Here is a 20,813-nt window from a genome sequence, read left to right on the forward strand (position 1 = left end):
CACGTGAAGGTTGAAGCACCTCTGAGGGGAAGAGTTATTGCTGCAGCGTGGATTGGCAGCTTGATAATGATCTCAGTGGGAGAACTCAATGAGCTTTTAAAGGCAACGTGTCGCCTCCGTGACCCGCAGAGAAAAGAAAATAGAATCCCACCACCTTTTAAATACCAAGCGGCTGCTTTTTTGTCAGGGAGACTTTCAGGTAAACGTCAACAGCAGGTGTTGAGCTCATGATGAAGTTCATTCTTTTATTCATCTATCCATCAACTCGCGCGTGGAAACGAGGGGAAAAAAAGCTGCAATTTACTTGTCCTTTATTTATTGACCAGTTAAAAATGTGAACTAAGCAGCTTTTTGTGGGTCAAATTAAAGAAATCTAGGTATCTTTAGATATGTTTAGTTATTTAAATTTAAATTTAAAAAAAACATTTCAATTGGTAAACAAAAATTTCCAAGTCATTTACTAAAACTTAATTTAATGCTTGTTATTTCAAACATAAACTCATTAATCTGAAATAAAAGTTTCAGAAAATTCTGAAAATTTGCTTTGGGACCCAAAAAATTCACCTGCGACCCATCTCTGGGGCCCTGACCCAGTGTTTGGGAGCTACTGCTGTAATGCATTTTGGTCAATGCCTGGTTAAATTTGTATCAATCATAGTCGAGCACTGGCTACTCAGCGACGGGGCCCCCCCCAAATTTAATTCAGTTTATGGCACCATTTAATTTTAAATATAGCGTTACATTGATGTGATGATGCTCCATTTTGTTTTCAACTATAGACCAAAGAAGTCGAGTCTTTAACAGGTTTTTTTTTGCAGATCAAATAGCAATATATGTGATAAAAATGAGTATAAACCTTTAAAAATCATGGTTTATATGCTTTAGTGGGGACCAAAGTCTGCAAACACTGCTGTTTGTACAGAATATAATCGTAAAATAAAAACACTGATCATAAACTTCCCGTTGAACAGACGTGTACAAAGGCGACGGGAAGCTACTTGAACTGAAGCTTGTATGTAAGTCAGTTTCGGCTTCTAATGTGCTGTCTCACTCACACACGCGGGTCCACTCGCTTTAGTGGGGACCAAATCCTCGGAGAGTCTGTTCGTCCGCGTTTGGAAGGAATATTAGCGTAAATGTTCTGAGCTCAAACCACTTGTTTCCCAAACATGTAGAGAAATTATATTTTTACTTATATTTTAATTTAAAAAGAAACACTCCTGCTCTATGTCTCCCCCTTGTCTGTGTCTGTCAGTGGTACTGCAGCCTCACAGCAGGAGTCTGCTCTTCTTCTCCACCTCTTTTAATCATCTTTATTAGGAATTTTAAATAAAGTGTCAGAGCTTTTTTGCATGTTTTTGCCTCGAGGTGAGACAGGTCAGACAGGTCAAACTCTGATTGTGTCGTTCACAAAAATATATATATTTTTTTTTTTAACACCTGCAAATGTTCCATTCAATGGATTGCAGTCAGCAGGGATCACTCCCTGAACCGCCACGTTTTCTTCTGCCTTTCTTTCTTTCTTTCTGTCTTTCTTTTTGATGAGTTCATTAGATTTCGTGAGGAACATGGCGTGACTGTGTCGGAAACCCTTCGGCAAACATGCCACAGTAAACGCAGATTAACAAAAAACAAAAACCCGGCGCAGAGCGAGTGAGACGTGTTTAAAAAAGGATTAGAGAAGGTTAACAGATGCTCTGGATGGATTTGACTTGATCAGTCAAACACTTCACATTGTGCAGTCAGGACTCGCATCATGCTGGCAGTTTTCTTAAACAAGTGTGTCCCTTGTGCAGCCTTTCATTTGCTTCTGTATTTCACAGTTTGAAGATAAAAAAACCTTTCTGCTGCTGCTGCTGTAGTAATAATAATAATGTCACTGTTCTTTGTTCTTTGGGCTTTGTGATGATCTGTTAACTGATGCTGAACTGTGGAAGTGTTGAACTCGGCAGCTGTTGTGACAGTGAAAATGTCACAAGTCGGCGAAATGAGAGAAAGCAATAGGAAATGAGAATTCAGTGTGAGCGGTGGCGAATTTACCACTCGAGGCCGTTACAGAGAGCGAGCAGCGAGTCTCTACTTTAATGCTCTGTTGCACCTTTTTTTTTTAGAAAATTAAACAACCCTTGGTTAGAGCTGCGGAAGTATTTTTAATCACAGTGATTAAAGTTGTATTTATTTGCAATACACAACGGTTTTTAGGTCCATAATAACACTGTAAAGCAACTTGTACCAGTGTTCCATTGACTTTGAATCAAACGAATTCAAGGAAAGTAACTTTATGACCTAGACCTTTTTAGATTTATGTGATTTTTTTCAAATCCAAACAAGTGCAACAACACGCCAGAGGAAAACACAGTGTTCATTTACTCCTCAGGAAAATGTTTACTCATGTTGTAAATCAAGCAAAATGCAAGAGACTTACTTTTCCCATATAGTTCCATTCAAATTGAGTTCATGTATGGCAAGCAGCACTGTTGCCCCCCCCAGTTGCTATTTCATATATTCTTACTTCGGGATTGCCCTCAGCCAGCGAAGCACATGGCGGTCTAGGATATAGACCAAAATATAAATATATAATATAAGTATAACCTGAATATCTCCCACCCACTGCATACGACTGAATGCTAACTCAACTCTTTTGCTATCCACATTTTCTGGTAGTCAGGAGGATATGGGACCATTCACACAAGAACAAGTTACGTTAATCATCATCAAAAAGTTTGGGCTTTTTATCAACATTGGAACAATTTTTTGGGAGGTTTACGAGCATACTTCGCATCTTCTACTCACAGCATTACAGCACCACACACAGGCCTGGCATAGATACTTCAGCATTTAGAGCTGTTTCTAAAGAGCTGCTGGGTGTTTCAACATCTTTTCTTGAAACGAAAGAGAAAACAAGACTAGGACTGTCATGATAGGGCCCTTGCCCAAACAACTCGTCATGTCCAATGACTCTGAGAAATTTCATGTAGTTCTGTTTACCGTTAACCCCTCGAAAATGACCGGAAAACCACGGATATCATAATAATAAACTGAAGGCTAAGAATGGGTTCCTTTTCCGTTGGCCCTGGTACATTCATGCTTGGGCTCTAATTATACAGGGAAAGTCCTATTTCTGTGTGGATCAGGCTGATGTGTGTCCTCGGAGTGTCCTGCAGAGTCTCTGCCGCTGTCTGTGGACGAGCCTCCTGTCAGGTGTCAGTGGTCAATCCGTTCTTTCTTATCAGGCTGAAGGATTCGAGAGTGAATAAATAACAGAAATGGAGAGGTGAGGGCTGAGTTCTTCACACTGCCGGGGAAAATAAATGCTTTCCAGTCAGATTGTGGCCGGATTTATGTGGTCATGAGAGGTCGGGTCAAAGTGGGGAGCGTAAAAAACGCTGAGCAAGCTCTTCTCCGTGGAGAGTCACGCCGGGCCAAAAAGGATTTAGTTTGTGAGAAATATTCTCATTACCTCCGGGGTTAAAGGGAAATAAAAAGATCTTGACTTTTTTAAAACTCCAAATGCATTTGATCCCACACAATCTGAACTCTGGCACTAAATCACCAGCCTTGTGATTAAATATCAAGCTGCTGATAACTGGAGCGCAGATAAAAGAATAATGTGTGGACCCCCTGTGACATGTACTGTGGCGTATTATATATGACGATTGGTCCTCCAACTGCGGCGTGTGCCCAATCTCTGCTGTAATTGGGCCAACTCGACTGACTACTTAAAAAAGTTTTGTGCAACTCGTTTGACATCTATTATCTGTGCAGTGCATTGTGGGCAAAACAAATGACAGAGCGTAGTGTAACAGACGTTCTCCAGCATGTGCCGAAATAATGAAAACTAAAACAAAAAACCGTTGTACTGAAGGAACTTTTAAAACACTACTGGAGACTTTTGTCATTTTTCACAAAACCTCCATTTAAATTTGTGCTGAGGCTCCAACTGTTTCTAAAGATATCAAATATGTCAGAGTGAATATTATTAGTGGGATTTTTAAAGTGATGCATGAGGCAGCTGGAATAGTTCAGTCTGGTGGTGTGTGATTGTCATTGTTCAGATAGTTGAAACAGTATCTAGGTAAGAAACTCTTGACACTTTCTACGACCAAAATTATTAACACCTTGTGTTAATAGACAGGATGAGACCAAGTCAAGACCAGCACCAAGTCAAGGCTTAAGACTAAGGCAGGGCTAGACCAAGTCAAGACCAGCACCAAGTCAAGGCTAAGACTAAGGCAGGGCGAGACCAAGTAAAGACCAGCTCCAAGACAAGGCTAAGACTAAGGCAGGGCGAGACCAAGTCAAGGCTAAGACCAAGGCAGGGCAAGACCAAGTCAAGACCGGCACCAAGTCAAGGCTAAGACTAAGGCAGGACGAGCCAAGTCAAGACCGGCACCGGGTCAAGGCTAAGACTAAGGCAGGGCTAGGCCAAGTCAAGGCTGTCTAAGGCAGGGCGAGACCAAGTCAAGACCAGTACCTAGTCAAGGCCAAGACTAAGACAGGGCTAGACCAAAACAAGACCAACACCAAGGCAGGCTGACACCAACTCGAGACCAAGTCAAGGCTAAGACTACGACAGGGCGAGACCAAGTCAAGACCAGCACTAAGGCAGGCTGACACCAATTTGAGTTCATGTCAAAACCAAGACTAAGGCAGGGCGAGACCAAGTCAAGACCAGCACCAAGTCAAGGCTAAGACTAAGGCAGGGCAAGACCAAGTCAAGACCAGCACCAAGTCAAGGCTTAAGACTAAGGCAGGGCTAGACCAATTTGAGTTCATGTCAAAACCAAGACTAAGGCAGGGCGAGACCAAGTCAAGACCAGCACCAAGTCAAGGCTAAGACTAAGGCAGGGCGAGACCAGGTCAAGACCAGCACCAAGTCAAGGCTAAGACTAAGGCAGGGCTAGACCAAGTCAAGACCAGCACCAAGTCAAGGCTCAGACTATGGCAGGGCGAGACTAGGTCAAGACCGGCACCAGGTCAAGGCTAAGACTAAGGCAGGGCTAGACCAAGTCAAGGCTAAGTCTAAGGCAGGGCGAGACCAAGTCAAGACCAGTACCTAGTCAAGGCCAAGACTAAGACAGGGCTAGACCAAGTCAAGACCAGCACCAAGTCAAAGCTAAGACTAAGGCAGGGCATAACAACACAAATTAACATTATGTTGTGTCTCACGTGACTTAAGTTTGAGTGACGGCTCTAACTCCTGGAAAACTGAAGCAAAACATGGAGGAAAAAAAAGAAATCATCCACAGTCTTGATGCGACAGAACAAAACCAGAGTTCTGAAAACAACAGGAAGCGAGTTTCTGTGCTTTGGCCCATTTATCATCGCAGACAGCACATGCAGCAGCAGCAGCAGCAGCAGCAGCGGCAGAGGGTTTGAAACACGGATCTTGGAGATAAAGATGATTAAGACACTTTAGAACCCAAGAGCCTGATTGCTGTAATTTGCTGCTGCAGATGATTTGAAGCAGTGGCTCATATTTTTAGATTAAGACTGAGTAACACTTCCTGAGGATTTCTTTGGTAGCAAATATTTATCGTAAATAAACGTCCAGAGAGGAAAAGAGGGAACGGCTCATATTACCTCAACTTTAAGAGAAGAGTAACTCCTTGTTTGAATTGACTTGGTTGATTGTAGGTCACAGTGTGACTCACTGACTCAAGACGATAGCAACGCAAATCAAGTCCACAGTGTAGAGACCAAAACCTGGCTTAGTCTTGGTTTCGACTTGGACTTGATCTCACCCTGCCTTGGTGTTGAACTTGACTTGCCCCGCTCACCAAGGAGAAAAAACATCGCCAACAGAAGTTACCAAGGATAGTCATCCGAGCCTCGACCTGGCGACCCTTGAACTGGCTGCTACCCCGACTCCCCTGCCTGACGGACCTTTCCGTTGTGAGCCGCTCAGACCAGACGTGTCCAGGGGAGCTGTAGCATCGTGTCTCTTGTTCTTCTTTGGTAGGAATGCGTCCTATTCCCTGCATCCAGACTTGTACCGTCACCTGATACTACAGAACCCTGACCCGCGAGTAGACCAGGATCCGCACATTGCGACGCGCACGTCAGCAATGTTTACATCATATTTAGTCATATAAGTCATTTAAAAACACCATTTGATTTCACCCTCTCTTACTCATTTTTACTCATTAGAAGGCCTTGAAATGATCATTTCAATTGACGCGACTGACAGTCATTTCTCGATTTTTGCTGTGACACGATGATCAGGTCTATTTTAGCTGTGTCACATGATGGAGTAAATGAAGTTGTGATTGTCTTCTCTCTGAAGACTCCTGCTGTCAGCGAGTCGCATTTCTCTCTCACTCTGTTCCTTCAGCCTGATGAAAAATGATCTTGGTTTTAATTAGACGCCACAAAGAGGCTGATTCATTGTTTATTTGCATTTTCCGTTGTGTTTTTCTCTCTGTTTTTCTTTAACTTGAACCTCACAGACATTGTGGAATCGATGGGGAGTTGCATATTTGCCGAGGGAAGAAAGCGTCCGTGTGTTTACTGCAAATATACGCCTGTGGCCAATACACTGTGACGATCACACAGCCGGCACTTTATATGTAGAGGGGAGGAAAAAAAGAAAATTGCACGTCGAGGACCTGATAGATGAAGGTGAAATAAAAACCCAGCCTGTAGCCAAAAGTGACAGATGAAAAGGTTGAATGAATAAAGGTGCGGGGAGAAGTAAAAAAAGAAAGAAAAGCACACCCCGGTGACTGGTGCAGCATCCACACTCCCCTCACAGGACAATGTGATGCCCTAACGAGCCCTCAGAGGGGCTCCTTTTTCCCACCCCTAGCTTTTACCGCTCATCCCAGGTGCCAGACACATTTGTCTGCGGGGTTGCGGGGGGTTATGGGGCTGCTCTGCTCACAGATGGAATCCTATTGGGCGCCACATGGCTGGAATCCATGTGGCGTGATTCAGTCTGCCAGGAGCTTTTCACGATCGCGAGGAGCAGTTGTTGTGTGGTCTATCTTGGAGGGAGGCAACCAACTGTGTACGGTGGCACGGAGTCTGGGGCTGTTTTGTTGCACAGAGTGACTACACGATCAAAAAGGTTGAGCTGTTTCCCCTCCTGTTGCGACGTGTGCCTGATTTTCTGGACGTTTGTCATTTCATACTTGGGCAAAAACAAAAACTTTGTGTCCACTTTGAAATGACCTGAGAACATCCACCGTTCAAGTGAAGCTCCTGAATCCTGAGATGCTTTATTTATTTATTCATACTACATTACAGGGACAGTGCATGCGAATAAAACATTCCTGTAAAACCTTTATTGAATATTATAATATATAAAATGTAATTAAAAATTGTAAAAAATTATGTATTTTAATCCAGAGACTGAAGCCAATGTGAAAACTCATACTTTCTATTGTTGATGTATATATATGTATAGTAATTATGATTATGAAGTAACATTTATTATACTAGTTATTAATAGTATATAGAGGATAGTTTTACATAGTTTTTTTCACTTATTTTCTTTCTTATTGTCTCCCTCAAATGTTAGTCCTTTACTGTCCGTTGTTTTAACGTTGTTTGAGATGATTAAATACATAAAAATAAAACGTCAATAAATATAATTCTAACTAGGACTGCATGCAGTCATGATAGGGCTCTGGCGTCCTCACTCACGTCTGGGAGTGCCGCAGCTCTCCCTCACTCAAAAGTCTTCACTGCACTCGGACGAGTTCGCTCTTTTACATAGGCTGCAAATCACCAAAATGGACGCCAAAATTCAAATTGTCCGACTTCCTGTTGAGCTGAGGCCATGGTTACAGTTGACTTTTTTGTTCGTCTTGGTCGATAACATCTTCTCACCAAGTTTCGGGACATTCGGAGGAACTCAATTTTGCCTCTGTTTTCACCTTTAGGGGGCGCTGTAGAGCCCTTGAACAACGAACGGGTCTGGAACTATGCCAATATCGCATTTTCGCCAGAACAAGTTTCAAGAGTTTTTATGCACGTTTAACCCGCAAAGCCACGGATTTAATAATTATCTGAAGGAATTTTTGTTTCCGTTCGGTAAATATATGCAAATATAGAAGATTGTCTCCTAACAAAGATAAAATGTCAACATTAAAACTTATTGGCTTTTCAACTCTGAAAATAAATCTCATAAAAGTAAAATGGAATTACTGATCAATAATCCCAAATATAAGTGTTTGTGTGGCACACACTGATGCTTTTTAATTGTTTTTGGTCCAACATTTGCATCTTTTACCTCCGAGGTTATTAACAGCCATAGATTAAACATACTGGGGGTAAAAGAAGCCTCCTTTAAAGAGGAGAAGGTTTAAATTTAATTACAAAACAACATCACCAGCTCCCCAGGAAGTGCTGATCAGGGTATGTGAAGTAATGAACCTTCATTATGAGCTGGCAGGCGCCTCCTCGACTGCTGACACGCTTAGAAACCTATTATCGCCCCGGCAAATTAAAACAATTGAGCGCAAAACATTTCGAATGCATAAGTCGTTTCCAGCGCGCGGCGTTTGATGAATGGGAGCGAGAATCAGGAGATCAGTGTGACGACGGCAAACCGAAAACATCAGGTCACGAGCAGAAAATCACCTGGCGCTGTGGGAAAAGACGTTTTCAAATCATTTCCTGCTAATTCAATTTCTCCAAAAGTCAAGCAGAGGCCATTAAAATGACTCTGCTGCCGTTTGAGTGGAGCGTCAGTGAAACTGTGCTCGTGTCAAGGCGACACATGGACAAAATAAAAATGAACTGGGCCTCTGCTGGTTCACATCATTACATCAACGCTTGGCTGCTTTTTCCTCCACACAATTCAACTTCCCGCTGCTCCTTATACACAGTGTTTGTTTTAAAGATGTGCTCTGAGTTAGTGAACACAGTACACTCCTGATCAAAATTTTAATCAAATTTACATTTTGCACTGTTGAGAATCCACTAGAATCCACATTTTTGCAAAGATTTAGGCTTTTAAAGGCTGTGGTCTGAATTTTTTTATCAGCTGATGAACAGCCTATTTCAGTTTAATGGTTGTTTGCAATAAATTGCTTACTCAAAAATTTTTTTTTTGTCTCACTCCCATTTCTTCTTTTTGCATTTTGAACTTAGAACCTTCTTAAGACCCAGCAGTGCAAAATGTGAATTCTTGCAATTTTTCAAATGGTCTTAAAATTTTGATCAGGAGTGTATTTGTGATGTTTTTACCTTTTACCTCTTCAGAGCTCCCCCTACAGTTTCGGGGGAGATAATTTTGCTGTGACACCACCGTAAACATCCATCCATCGTCTCCTGCTTTATCCTCAGTCAGTGTTTAGATGCAGGTCAAAAGTCCTATTTCAGTCAGACTAAGAAAATAATTCTTAATGTCATATCAACACATTAGTCCGACTAAATCGACAACAAGACAACCACAAGAGCCGAGTTCGATCTAATTTGTATCACGATGAACATGAGCACGCCGTCCATCTTCACCGTTCACCTTCTTGTTTGTCTGTGACTTAAAGGTCAACTGGAAACTGATTCAGTACGCACTAGCTTATAGAGAAATACAGACGTCAGACGTACACGGCCAATCAGTTGTCCGATTCCCTGTCTTAGTCTGACTATTACTCGACTAAACTGCACATGGAAACGTGTCGTAAAAACTCGACGGAGCCGGCGAACACGAGCCGCGCAGCCACGTCCATGCTGGTCCACATCCGTTTTTCATGCTCTGTGTTTTGTACTCGCTCGGTCAGAGTTTCCTCTTCCTCGCTCTTCCTCACGCTTCCTCGCGATCCCTCCGACAACAGTTTGCTCTGCTCCGCATCTATTTCGCCGACTCTGCCGCCGTGAACGTCTAAAATAACGCTGTCACTGCCGTGAGCTTATTAAAGGTAGTTGTCAAGATCACGTGAAATCACGTGTTGTTACTTTCTTGTTGTTCTGCCTCTGTTTGGTCTCAGACCTGACTGAGGGAGCGTTTGTGTGCATACAGCAGCAGAGCAGGGGTGGGCGGAGACAAGGTGTGTTTACTGCTAAATGACTGATCTGATCTGGAACCTTTCGCTTCTTTCCTGTTTGCAGTCGTCTCGCTTTGCCAGCTCGATGTTGTTGTTGTTGTTGATCACTTCACTTCACAAATCACCTCCTGAGAGATGCTTCACAGAGAGAACAGCGGGTCGTGTGGAGCTGATGGACTTTTAATCAGAAGTCATTCGATAATGGTCTGAATGTGGCGGACATTTAAAAAACGTTTGGGTGATTTTCAACGTTGTTTGTCTTTCTGTCGTTTCAGAAACTTTCTTTCTTACACAGTCGTAGAGAAAATGTCTCATTGATGTCAGAGGTCAGGAGAGAGAGACCAGACTGGTTCAAGATGATGAAAAGAAAGTAACTTAAATAACCACTTGTTACAACTGAGTCTGACCCTCGAATGTTTCACAAGGAAAAAGAAAAAAGAAAAATCCTGAACTTGAGAAGGAGACGAGGCCAAGTGAACCCGTGTGGGGGAGTCTTAAAATACACCTTTAACTAGGGCAGCGTGCGCGGCTCGGGGTGCAAAAGCTGTCCACGCAGACGGGACACGGGTTACATAAACCAACACGACACTGAAGTGTGTCATCGCCTCACCTGCCGCACTGTGACCCACATGACCGAGCAGGGAGCGAACACAGACGCACCAGCGAAGCAACACAGCGACTCATGGGTTCCACGTCCATGAGCGTCCGTTTCCCCCCCGATGAGGCCCACGGTCCCGGGGATTACAGGAGCCCTCGCACGGCATTAAACGTAAATTGGGCCCTTTTCAATTCTCCCGGCGTCGCCCGGCTCCGTCCTGCACATATAATGAATTCCAGTAATGAACTGGGTTTATACAGGAGAGAACAATATGAGCTGCAAAGTGTTGTACAATGTGGCCTGCATCTGTCACCATTACAGTCAATATTTGGTGACTGGCACAAGATGAATGCGGCCCCGGGGAACAATGAAAGAAGCCTGGTCTAATCTAATGTGAGTCCTGATTGTAGCGGGCGCTCCCGGACGCCACGCTAATGGTCGGCATTATACAACAACACTGCGCCACCAACTCTTCCCTTATCGCCCCACCGCGATGCTCTGCTGAACGGAGACACATTAATAAGTAAAAGTACAAAGATTAGGGGAATAATCCGGCATAAAGATGCTTTTATGTCCAAGTTTAAACGCACCAAGAGTCTGAAAGGGAACAGAGAGGCGACGGCAGGTTCTTAAGTTCTGAGGACTGACCCAAATATTGGAGACGAAATCACCTCCTTTTCTATTTGTGCCGCTGCTCGTCTCTGGTGACCGAGCTTAACATGGAATCAATTCAACTCATTTAAGACTTTAAATGGAGTTGCTCTCGCCCTCACTCAGCCGCTGAACTGCTGCCAGAAATCACCGCAGCCTCAATCAGCCAGAGAAAAAACAAATGACGGGCATTTACGTCCATTAGCTCCGTCTTCAATTATATTCTTATTTTTTGCTCCGGATTTAATTGAATTTCAACTTAAGCGGGTTACAGTGTGTAACTGGATGAAGAACCCGTCCGACTGTGGACAACAGCTGAACCCGGGAGAGGAAAGGGTTGTGGGTTTTCATCAGGCTTCAGGCAGTAAGATGAAAATCACAGTATTAACACTTTAATAAGGGTTTTATTTTAAAAAAGGCTTCACATTAGACCGAACGATGGCTGCAGGTTGAAAAGTGCGGTTTAGTTGTGAGTCATTTCTAGAAAAGACTTGTGTGATGATGACGTGGAGTCTTGTTCAGGTTTCTGTCACTGACTGTTGCTCTGAGTGGAAGCAGCACGACTCCATGTTTGAAATGTCAGTGCAGCAGGAGGCGTGAATGTTTGTGATTTCACTGCTGCTCGGTGCGAAGAAGAAAAAGAACAACAAAAAACAAACTGTACAGACGAGTTTCCGTGTGTGACTGATTACACGGTGACTTCTATGAAAGGAAGGGGAAACGCTGATGAGAGGTTTGGAAAGGAAACTGTTCATTTATTCATTTTAATTACATGTGAATACAAAGAGGTGAATTTCAATGTTCAGCCGAGCAGTTTGGTGAATTGTCCATAAAAGGCCAAAATATGAATCACAGCAGTATTTTCTTATCAACATCATGAAACTCACCTCTTTTTTAATCAACCTCCTGCGAACAAACAGCGTGACTTTGGGGTTGAAAGCACCAAAAAAAATAGCGTCATTAACACAATAATTCAGCTTTTAAACATTCACCTTCAATCAAATAAGTATTTGTACTTGAGTCTTTTTTAATCACCACAATCATTGATTATATACTAATGACTAAAAAGGACAAACAATGAAGAATCGTAACAGTCACTTTATTTCCTGATTAAACTTCCAACTCATTTTCTCATTTCTTTCTTACTCTGATTCACTGGTTTTTTAAGACACACAAAAAATGAAATACACCCATAATAAGAGTTTAATTTAACACTAAAAGAGTGAAATACACTCAGAATTGGTGTTAAATTGACTCTTGGTGTAACTTTAACAGTGGGAAATTTACCGTGTGCTTAAGTCTGGACTGTATAAACGTATATGAGTATATATAAAGTATATGATTCACTATAGATTAGTTAAGAAAGGTTGTCAAAGATGGGGAGGAAATTTGCTCCGCGTCCCGTACGTAGATCGTCTCTTGCATCTGCAGTGAAGATGTTGTTGCCAAAGATCGTTCATCGGTGCATTATTGTACATATATGTATATATATTATACATATATGTACATTAATGTCAGTGTCATGGATGTGTGGAGTCTTTGACAGCAGAGTGTTGGCTTCACTGTGTTTCCCTCAGCCTCTTGATGTTGCCTTGTTCTTCTTCCACCCTCTGCTCTCACCTGTATTTTTTATTCTCTTTGATTGACAGCAGTGGATTTCTTTATAACGTGACCATCTCTTCACTGACCTCTCTTTTTTCTTTTGTTTACTTGTTTTTTCATACAAACCTGGCAACATGGTTCTTCAAACGCTGCGCTGCAAAACCAGACAATCACTTTTACCCTGTTTCCTGCCTCGATCGGTCGAGCAGCAGACTTTACTTAGTAACGGCTTCAAACTGAATTGAAACAACAACGATGGCACCTCACAAACACACACTCACCCATTCACTGTGAACACATGAAATTAACAAATGAAGCAGAGGAAAATGAAACGAGAACGTAAGAAAGTGAAGAATCGCTGTCAATCGACTATGAGGAAACACTTTAAATCTATAAATCTATAGCTACAAATATGCATTTAAATGCAACATTGGTCTGTCTGTCTGTCTGTCTGTCTGTCTGTCTGTCTGTCTGTCCTTCAAACTTGGCAGGGGACTTGGTCAGGGCACCAGTGTGTGCAGAGACAACATTGTTGTTGCTGTTGTTGTCGTTGTTGTTGTTTTGTTTAAGAAATGAAAGGGAAAGGCTTACAGGTGCTGTTTTATTTTGAAAAACCAACCACTTCTTTCTGGCCTTCACTTGAGGATGAGAACATTTGATTTGGACGGCTCTAACTACATTTTGTTTTGATGATTTGTACCTTGTTGTTGTTCCTTTTCACCTTGTAAACGATCTCTTGGGTCAACCCTGGTCAACCTCTTACATCTGTTATATGTAACAGATGTAAGAGGTTGACCAGGGTTGACCCAAGAGATCGTTGTCGTTCTGCTGTTCCTCAGGGTCTATTCTCGTGGAATCCCGCTGCATCAGGTCACAATCATATTACAAGCAGGAGACCGTCCATGAAGTAAAACAAAAAAAAGAAAAGAAAAGAAAAAGACACATTTTTGGCACATTACATCTCTGCAGCGCGCTTCCCTGCTGCTGTATAATTAGGAGTCACTCCTGTGGTTTGGACAGTAGGGGGTGATCTGAGCTGCAGGGACGACGACCGACAACTGCGGACTCACATGGAGAACAAAAAAGGAGGTTGCCACGAGAGACAAGTCAATTAACCGGCTTCATAAAAGGACTGCAGCGTTGCCTCATCACGGCGACTGTGTGGTTGTTGTGCTTTTTTTACTGTCTCAGCCGACTTATCTGTACTTTTAGTAATGAGGAGTTTACAGCAGAGCGCTGTGACCGTGGTGGAAACAAGAGTTCTAAAGCTCTTGCTTTATAATTACAGTCCCTCCAAACATACTGAAAATCATCATTGTTCCCCGGAGGAAAGGTTTCTGAGGTGTGACAGTTTGTATTAGCATGCGGCTGTTGTGTCCAGCACTGAATCATTTAAAGCCTTTGTAATTATCACACATACCTGTGTGAGACAGGTTTAAACACCCTGGGGTCATCCGTCCAAACCAAGAGAGGTGGAGACGAGTGTCAGGACGGATGTGAGACAGAAGGACAGCAGCAAAAGTGAGACCGATGCTGAGACTTTCGTTGGGCGTGGCCAGGATTAGAAATGATCAAAATTTGGTCCTCATTTTGCAGGCTGCAGGATCCAGATCCAGTTTCAAGGCTATATTATTATTATCATTCATATCATATCATCACCGTTATTATTATGCTGTAATTAAAGTTGATATCAGTATAATTTGTTATCAACAATCTGCTGCTGCTTATATAAAGGACATTGTAGTTCTATAAACACGTCATCACTGACTCAGAACTGTCTAAACTTAGAACTTCTGTTCCTGTTCTCTCTCTTATGTCTCTGCCTCACCTCCCCCCCTTTCGGTCCCCCATGTTTTTCCTCTCACCCCAACCTGTCTAGGCAGATGTCTGCACATCTTTGAGTTTGGTTCTGTCAGAGATTTCTTCTTCTGTTTTTCTCTCTCCACTGTTACCTAGTGGGTTTCTCTGCTCTCCATGATGTTGTCTATGTACAGTATCTTGAGATAATGTATGTTGTAATTTGGCGCTATACATATAAAATTGAATCAAATTGAATTGAATATAATCCAGGGACAGCTCAGGTTGAGAGTCCAGGTTGAGATGGTTTGGACACGTGCAGAGGAGGGACAGTGTTGGACAGAGGATGTTGAAGATGCAGGAGGAAAAGAGGAAGACCACAGAGAAGGTTCCTGGAGGTTGTGAAGGAGGACATGAGGACAGATGGAGGTAGATGATACACTGTGGCGCCCCCTAAAGGTAGAACTTTAAGGGGCAACTACTCCACCCCCCAAAAAAACCATCGGCCTGGGCAGCAGGTTTAATTTTTCTTCTTTTCTTCATTGTTATTTCTCTTAAGCAAACAACTGCAGAGAATCAACTCTTTTTTCAGGCGTGTCAGTATGAACAGTATTACTATCTGAAAAACATAATGTTTAAATGAAAACATAATGGCATGAATGTAGCCAGAGTAAGATCGCAGTAAACGTTTGGTGCCATCAGCATATCAGAAGAAATTTAGGCCGTTCTGACTTGTGGTGTGTCCTAGGGAAGAAAGAAGAGGATGAACAGAAGGGGGCCAAGAGCGGAACCTTGCGGGACGCCTTGCAAGTGTTATTGGGTTGAGTTATTGATATATGGATGATGTGACATTTATTAGATCTTCAAAGGTCATCACATACCAGGATCTTTGCCTGAGTGACACAGAACCATTCTGACCTCCAGTCAGAAGTCTCTGGTGAAGACTTGGCACCTGAAGACCTTCGTCGTGCTTGCAACGCAAACCCCGAGGCTCTTTGGGCTCGAGGCCAAAGTTTTAATAAGCAGTCTGACTGTGAACGCGTCGAGGCGTGACCTGACCTTGACACGAGAAGATATTCTGAACACCTTCACTCAGCGGCTTCGGAAACACTGTTGATCATATCACAAACAAAATGAAGTCACGATCAAGTCGTTGTTGCTGCTGCGGTCGTTGTGTTTTCGTGTGGCATCTATTTAGGCAAAAAAAAAAAAAGGTTCCTCCTGTTTTAAAAACATACCGTGACATTTCCAAACGTCCCAGTGCGACTGAAATGTTAACGAGGTCTGGCATTATCACTGAAGTGTTCATTTGAGATTCTTATGAGGGCGCTCGATATCGTGGATGACAGCGTCTGATCAATTAGGCCCCGCAGCCTGTCTGACGATGTGCAGCGCTGCGGTCGCTCTGTCCCCACTCCCGACGTCGCGTGAATCCACATTAATCACGCGTCTCCTAATAAATGCCGTCAGACGCAACACAATAGCGGCGTCTCTTTTACGCGTAGCTGCCTCGCTGTTCAGCCTGTCGTTAATTAACGTCATCCGCAATTGTTTACTTGTCGCGAATGATCGTTTAATTAGGTAACTTCAGATGGAGGATCCAAATATTATGGATTGATTATAACAAGATCAGCGGCAGCTTAAGGAAGCTTTAACTCTGTGGGACAAGTACCAATCACATTTGTATGTAAATAGACATAATTATCTGTTCTAATCATCCCCCGTTACTCTTGAGGCAGGCAGGGAGGAGGAGGAGGAGGAGGAGGAGGAGGGAAAAAAGGGGGCGTTTTGCTGCTTCAACTCTGTGGAAAGTGGCAGAAGTGTGAAGGAGACAAAGACGCGCGGCGCTGAGCCAAGAGCTGCTCCACCCGCAGTAAAATAACACCTGCTAACTCAACCACTTCCTGATGAAAGATTCTCAGAGGAGTCTGTAAACGGTGAGACACCGGTGCTGTTTCTTTTGTTTTCCTCCAGGAACAATGAGCCTTGGGTCAGACTGTTTTTGGAAAGAAACCAGAGCTATTATATCTGCAGAGAGAGAGAGAATGTGTGAGAGAGAGAGAGAGAGAGAGAGAGAGAGAAGTCTCCTTTTAGTCACAGAGGCAGTTTGAAGAGTTTAGTTTCTTCAACTTCACAAACAATAAACTCTTGATTTCGGAAATTATCATCAGTTAGGGTTAGGTAAGTCTTTTCCCTTTTTGTCTAAAACCTGAGACGTTGAATTCAGTTTTCTCTGAAACAGCAGAAGCTGATGATGACAGTTTGTTTCTGAACATAATCTTTACATTACCCATCATGATAATCTGGCCGCCTGGATTTATTCTGATTTTTTTGAGTTCTTCTGCCCCTTTTTTTTCCAAGATAACTTTCACTTTCCATATCTGGCAGTTATTCAACCACTTAGGAATTGTGGTACTGAGAAGCAAATGTGTGACGCGCTGGTGAATCTCGTCTGTGATTGGACGCTCGTTCTGCAGAAGTATATGGTCGTAAATCTCTATTTCTCTCTGCTTTCTGGTATCCATCCATCTATCCATCTATCCATCTATCTTCTACCACTTTATCCTCCACATGAGGGTTACGCGAGGGCGCTGTGTCAATCTCAGCTGACATAGGGCGAAAGGTGTAGGCCAGTCCATAGTTTTTGACTTTTCCAGATATCACAAACGAGTCTCAGAGTAATGAGAAGTATGTACGATAGGATAGTAACAGAAGGGTTAAACAAGGAAATGTAATAAGGTTAGATTATTTCTTAGGTTTTTCATTGTCTGTTATGTGTCCACGTAGTGCAGTTAAGGCAACTCTAACTCTTGATTTAAATTTGTAATATCGGTAAAAATTTTCCCCAAAGTGTTTATGGTCTTAATAGCGAGTTTCAGGTCATCATGATGTGAATTTCGTAAATGATGGACATGTTATGTGTCAAAGCAGGGCGTGGCTATGGTGTGATTGACAGCAAAATGCACTGTAAGATCTGCCTCCCCTTCCAAATATGGTTTCTTCTTGTTTGCAAAAATCAAAATGGCAGTAGAGGTGATACAACTACAATTCACACACCAACAAGTGACATTATGTCAGTTTTTGGCAATTTTTTGGCAACCAAATATATTTGTTGGCATTTATAGAAGAAGTTTAAGAATCTAGAAGCTAAAAACCTGAGTTTCAGGTTTACTGCATGAGAAGAAAACAATTAGTGGCAGTAGAGACTTGATAAAAACAGACCAAGTTTCCTTTAATATGTGATGTAAAGGGAAGGAGGCACACTCTTCTGAAAGTGAATTTTCCAGTGAGTTATTTTCCATAATTATACTACACGTTTTGCTTTAATTGCATTGGCAGTGTGGCACAAAGCAACTGTTGATAAGCAGTCTGATGAAACGATTAGAAAAGGCAGAGCAAACTGGAAAATTACGAGGGAAGATCTTTTTAATGACTTTGCAATTAGGAGCCGAGCTCAGCTGCTATAGCCGGCATTCGGCGGCAGCGCGTGTGGAATGCTAAGCGTTCACGGTCACATTTTTCTCTTCAGGTTTGGGGAGGGAAGCGTTTTCGGTCGAGACTTTGGCTTAATTTGAGTTAGCGACTGAGCATTTTTGGAGAAATTGTCATTGTTTGGCTTCAGTTTTGCACCTGAATGCCTCAAAAATGGAGAAAAGTCCCTATTTCTGACGGTGTCTGTGAGGTTCAGACTCCCCTCCCTCTGTGGAAAGATCAGGAGCAGGAGCATGAGGCGAGCAGCTCGGCATGACACATGACGACTTCCCATAAGGAGCTCCTGCAGCCGAGGATCTTTGTTTCCCCCGTATTGATTAGGGATTGTGTGTCACAGCCCCTGGGCGCATCATGCACTCCCGACAGGGTTTTTTTCCAGGCAAGTGAAGGCAGCGCCGGTTGTTTTCCCCCCACCACCCTCTCACCGTCCCTCAGGCTGACCTTGTGACTTCCTTACAGAAATAAGAAATATCAGACAAACTCTTGAGCTCGGCCGAGCGTGCAGGCCAAAGACAGAGTGATAAATGATCAAGGGAGGAGCTCCGACAACAACGATGCGCTTCTGAAACACAACTGTATAAAATGTCTCATCTTATCCAGAGCTGTTTGAGGACAATGAGGTCATGTCCTGTCTGTTTTTCTCATTTGTAACCCTAACCCTAAGCTTAGTTTAGCGTGAGTTTAAGCCCTTCAATTAAAAATCCAACATATATTTTAATATATAATATATAGGTTAATATTTGTCCATGTTTTGACTGAAGCCCTAATTAACCCCACATAAACGGGACTTTCCCTTTCTTTTCAAAATGTCTTTATCCACACAAAACGCTAAGACGCTAAATGCTATAGTACATATGCCAGGCCTGTATGTGGTGCTGTAACACTTTTGTGTTGTGTACAAACAAAGAAAAAAAAACGTATCATGAAGTGAAAAGACCAAAAAAACTCATGTCTTTTAGTGAGATATTGCCATTTAATTAGACGACTTGTACCAATATACGCGCACTAGCAGGGAACGGTGACTCCGGGACACTAGGTGGCGATATCACATTTGTTTTCCTGTTGCTGTAAGTTTACTTATATTAATAGAAAACATCTAATTACTGTGTTAGACCACACTTTTAAAATACATGTAAACATGATAGCTTTCGTTAAATAAAGGGTATATGTATATATCGATATATACATCTATATATATATTAGGGACTTAATTGAGTCTCTAATATATATAAAAGTCAGATTAACACCCAGATCCTGTGGTTGGGAGTTGAAAAGTCTGACTCTTTTTCTCGGCTTAAAGAATTAAACATTTATCTTCTTTAGCTCACCATCTCAAAATGGATAGCTGCGCTAACCATGCAGTCACAGATGTTAACGCGTTTGTCCGACAGTTTGTTGATGTGTGTGGGAGTTTTATTTCAGCAGGTGTGAGAAGTCGCCGTCAGAACGTCAGAACATTTTCTGAGTCTCATGACGAGTTTGGCGGCTGATAAGAGAGCAGTTTGACATCAGATTAAATGAAGCAGGTTAAAGTGTCGACGCAAATCTGTCTCCAAATCTGTTCCAGCACATGTTCTTGTTGCATTAATGAGGTGAAACCTGCGAGTTCAGGCGACGGCGTGGCTCGACTGCCTCTGCTCATGTGGCACAGTGATTGTTGGTGCCTGCTGCCGCACTTCATACCTGAAATCTGTACGTCCCTGACACTCATAAGCTCCGCCTCCATCCCAGCTGCCACTTCTGCATCTGCCTTCTCCTCCTGGGAGTCTTGACGTTGTCGCTCCGCTGTCGTCTGCCTGGTGTTCATGATAATGAGGAGTGACAGGATCAGACGCTGGTTGCCAAGGCGACTGTACATGGTCTGTGTTCATGTGTATGCAGATGACACTGTCGTTTACCTCCTGATCCTCAGAGATGGATGCAACTTTGTCATTTTTGCCAATTATTATTTACAAAAATAACCATTTTATCTTTCACTAAAGAAACATTGATCACAATGTGGGCTTTTGCCAGCTGATAATTATTCCCACTTAAACTGTACAGCAGCTTAGCCACATTTTATTTTATCTATTCTGGTCTCCCGGAGGAAAAAAAAAAATATTTTTTTGCAAACCATGGGGAACTCATATATAACTATATAAAAAATATTTAGAGGATATAGTCTGCCAGTCTGCAGTGAGTCAAACCACGAAGTAAAACTATTTTCAATAACCACATGGGGGTGATACTGCTGATTGTCAAAAGAATTTGCCTCTTCCTCACTTGATTTATATGATTTGTAAACATCTTCCTGCAGAGTTAATGGTCTCAATCGCTGTAATTTCAGGTATTTTTAAATTAAACGTGATGTCAATTTTGTAAAGGATGTTTTTTTTACATTTCCAGGAAAATAGACAATAAAGCACAACACATACGAGTTGTGTGATTGACAGCTTGGTTGGCTGATGTCTGTGATCTTCTGGTGGTAATTTAGAAAAAGATTTATAAAATGACTGACATGTTTTGGCACCTTGTTTCACATGTGTCATATTAACATTTCAAAAATCGACAAGGCACAAGACATCTGCCCAACATTGCACCGCAGTTTGAGATGAAACTGCAGATTATTTCCATTTGTATACTGTGGCTGAATGCAGGGATGTTGCAACATAACAGAACCTCAAAGCAGCTGAGGATAACCT

At 42.4% G+C, this 20,813-nt stretch overlaps 1 protein-coding gene across 3 annotated transcripts in view; it reads left to right on the forward strand.

Annotated features, from left to right (window-relative positions):
* LOC131475973 (protein shisa-6-like) overlaps positions 1 to 20,813 on the forward strand; it is a 77,329-nt gene that overhangs the window by 34,030 nt on the left and 22,486 nt on the right. The gene's annotated exons all lie outside the window — the stretch shown is intronic.

Source organism: Solea solea, chromosome 16, assembly GCF_958295425.1.
Source record: "Solea solea chromosome 16, fSolSol10.1, whole genome shotgun sequence".
NCBI lineage: Eukaryota > Metazoa > Chordata > Actinopteri > Pleuronectiformes > Soleidae > Solea > Solea solea.